Here is a 3631-nt window from a genome sequence, read left to right as displayed (position 1 = left end):
CCTTTGCTGTGCATATACGCCTAAATTGTATGGTTGCTGTTTGTAGCTGTTGTTGCCGGGATGGCAATATTGCTGCATGCTAGTGCTATATTTGTCTCTACACAGCACGTGGAGGGTAATCTCATGCCTTAACAGACAATGCACTAAATAGAATATGTAAGCAACTGCCGAGATCTCTTTCCAACAGTACTGCCACATGTTTGGCACACAGCTCATGATGTTGGTGTTGTTGTCTGTTCAGTACCAAGTTAAACACTGCCAAACTAACATCATCACTTCTTCGAAAGCAAAGGCAGAGACCTGAATTGAATTGTTTCAGTGTAATGTGTGTATTCAGTAATCTAGCATTCCTTCATGGCACCTACATTTTTACATATTTTGTGTAAACACATATATCAAATGCACTATTGACTGTAGCTAGATGAGTACAACCAGCTTTGTGGTATCATTGGTCTAAATAGTAGGTTAAGTAGCTCGATGTTGGTTTTTTGAACTATTTGATTTCAGAATTACGCTATCAATTGTTTCTCTATCTTCCTTTTTTCTTTTCTTTTTTTGGTATAACAAAAGTAGCCAATCTCAACGTTATCCGGATGAGGGCTAATAACTCGTCCAATCGTCAGTTGACTTCTTGTATGATAAGGTGTTTGATAGCAGACCGGGCTTGGAAGGGGAGGAACCTTCTCTCCAGTGTGTCATAGCGTTCTTTAGCATACCCAGGCTCCCCCCCCCCCCCCCCCCCCCCCTGTTGCATTAGCATCACACGCTCTTCACTGTCCATAGTTATATATTCCTTATACTGCTTCAGCTACTCGTGGTGGTGCTTAATTCTCTTTTCTCAGTGTTGCAGAAAAAGTTGGTTAAAAATTGTTGAAAAGTTGCAACATTATCCATAAAAATAAGTCCTTATCTCAATCGTGCTTCTTCTAGTTGTTAGTTTGAAAAAAAAAAAAAAAAGTCTCGACTTTATGTTTGCAAAGTGTTCGCATATTTTCCAGAACAAAACATATTGAGAAGTAGATAATAGCCTTGAGCCTGCAGCTGTTTGTATTGTGTTTCAAATATATTACTGTTCATGTTTTGTTTATCTAGTGTAGAGACACAGGGTCTACAGTACATTGTTGTCCTTCTTGCAGTATGTTTAATTCATCGTTATACTTCTTAATTTCAGACTTCCTCCTGCTTTTTTTTTTTTACGGTGATCATAGTGGTGTTGTTTATACATACATAGCTTCACGCAAATGGATAAAGGACAGTCCGTTATTGAGTCATATTTCACAGTGTATTATATATATGCTTATATGCTTTGCATTGAGATGAAAACAAGGAAACGGAAGATAGTAATGGTGAGGGTCATGTCGAGTAAGGAACAGGTTCATTTTATTTTGATAAGCATGCGTCGGTCTTCCTGTTTGTCTGTCAGTCTGTCTCCACACATTTTTAAGTCAGATCTTTTTATTTAAGCTTGAATAAAGTCACAAAGTTACGAGTAGAATACAGAAAACGCATGAAAACATCCAGATAATACTTAACTGCATCTTTCTTTTGGGCCTTCTACAGTACACATAAGAGTGAAATAGATGACTTCTTACTATATATACTATATATATTTAAGTATCACCATCTCCACACAGATGGAGAGTACATTTTCAGATAGTTTGATAAAGACATGATTGCAGCTAGAGTATACAGTATCTTGTGGGATATAGGGGATATGCCTATCAAGTGCCTATCAGTACATACAGCAACTATACAGAATATTCATAGTTATTCTCTCCTACAATGCACAGATACAGTATATACACAATGGTCTATTCAAATAAATACTATTTATACTATTACTGCTAAGACCTGGTGGTTGTGAGTACATCCTAAGAGAACCCTTTAAAATACCTGAAATGCTCTATTCATATACAGTAAAAGCTACATCTGCAAGTTTTATTTTTTATCTTACATTTATACAGCTTGGAGGATTCAAAGATATAAAATGCGATCACATGTTCACGTTTTTTGAATGAAATGTACAAATAGGTGTAGTGGGTTCAGATGGTTCCTGAATATAACGACCTTTTTTTTTTCACGTTGCTCTCTCTCATTGCTGTTTGGCATATTACACATGCCATTTTTAGTTTCAGTTTTTGCCATAATACCGTACTGTATGTTTGTGGGAGAAAGGGCAGTGGCACTTTGTGCACAGCAGAGGGAGCCACACATTAACTGGAAGAGGTTAAGTTAACACTGTCTGCCGCAATGAACAAAAATCCATTTAAGTCGAATATTTGGATTATTTTGATTGTGTTGCCGGTAATATTGCCATTCTTCAGGTTATGATATTACCTACAAGCTTGGTGGTTTTTACCTTCACTGGCAATGTATGTCCTTTGACCCTGATGACTCTCTGACACATGAAAGTAGAAGCCCAACTTCCCCACAACGATCATTCAAGTTTTATCTTATCTTGACAGCCTTGTTGTTTATGTGCAGCGTGAAAAAAAGAAACGGGTCATTTAGATACTTATAACCACTTGGAGGCAAAATGAGATTACAAATTGAAAGTTTTGGCAACAGAGAACACTCACGGAGCATTCGAATGTCTTTAAGTGGTTTAACAACAAGGAAACAAAACTAACAGAAAATATATTGGAATAAAAAGCCTAAATCAAGTTTCAGGACTGAGCGGCTGCGAGATAAAAGGTGTTGGGATGGCTTATTATTCTGTCCCCTGTGGACTAATTAGTTTTCTCTGTAACCTTCTCCAGCCTAGTTACTGAGCCAAATTTAGGAGGAAAAAAAAAGACACTTTTTAAACTGTACCGCTATTGTTCAATTAGATGTGAGAACGAAAGCGGGCAAACAGAAATTGAAAATTGTTTTATATTTAAAATAATCAGCAAAAACCGATAATATATTACAACTAAACATGCATCATACCAAAAGCAAGTGATTGTCTATATTTTGAATCTTTAAATCCTCCATAATGCATAGTTTTCAAGTAAATAGGAGAAAACAGCTATGATTAACAAATGCACATTTTGAAGGCTTAGTTTCATATACATTTGTTCAAATGAAGCATTAATAATAGTACAGGCAATGTGATAACGCTCGTCCCTGTCATCCAGCCGCCACACAAACAGCATCTGTTCACATTTTACCGTCAAACATCCAGATTCTGTCTTCATTTTGAGCTTCACACGGAAACGGTGAAGCAGCTGTTCAGATTTTAAAGTACCACACAGCTAAACTAAGCTAACAAAACATCTACAGTATATAAAGTATGACGCTTTCTCCGAACATGCAGTTATCACACTACCCTGATGAGGTTTTTAAGAGATATCATCATCAGGTAACTACCATCCATCAGTCCAAATGAAGCATGCAGTCCTGTCAACACAGCTTTTTTCCCTGTAGGGGAGAACTTTGTTTTTGATGGAGCACAAGCTATATTTTGAATGTCCCTCGATAACAGGCTTTCTGTATCTTTTTAATTTTTAATTTTTCACCATGAGGAGGAGACTAAGGCACGATTTAGCCTCAGAAGACGAGACATTGAGCCTCTTTGTGTTCTCAGTCGCTGTGGTCTTTCTTTTCTTTTTTTGGCTTAGTCCACCTCGACAAGACGATTTGTTTTAAA

The sequence above is a fragment of the Pholis gunnellus genome (assembly GCF_910591455.1).
Source record: "Pholis gunnellus genome assembly, chromosome: 13".
In the NCBI taxonomy this organism is placed as follows: Eukaryota; Metazoa; Chordata; class Actinopteri; order Perciformes; family Pholidae; genus Pholis; species Pholis gunnellus.
Note: the sequence above shows the minus strand (reverse complement) of the source record.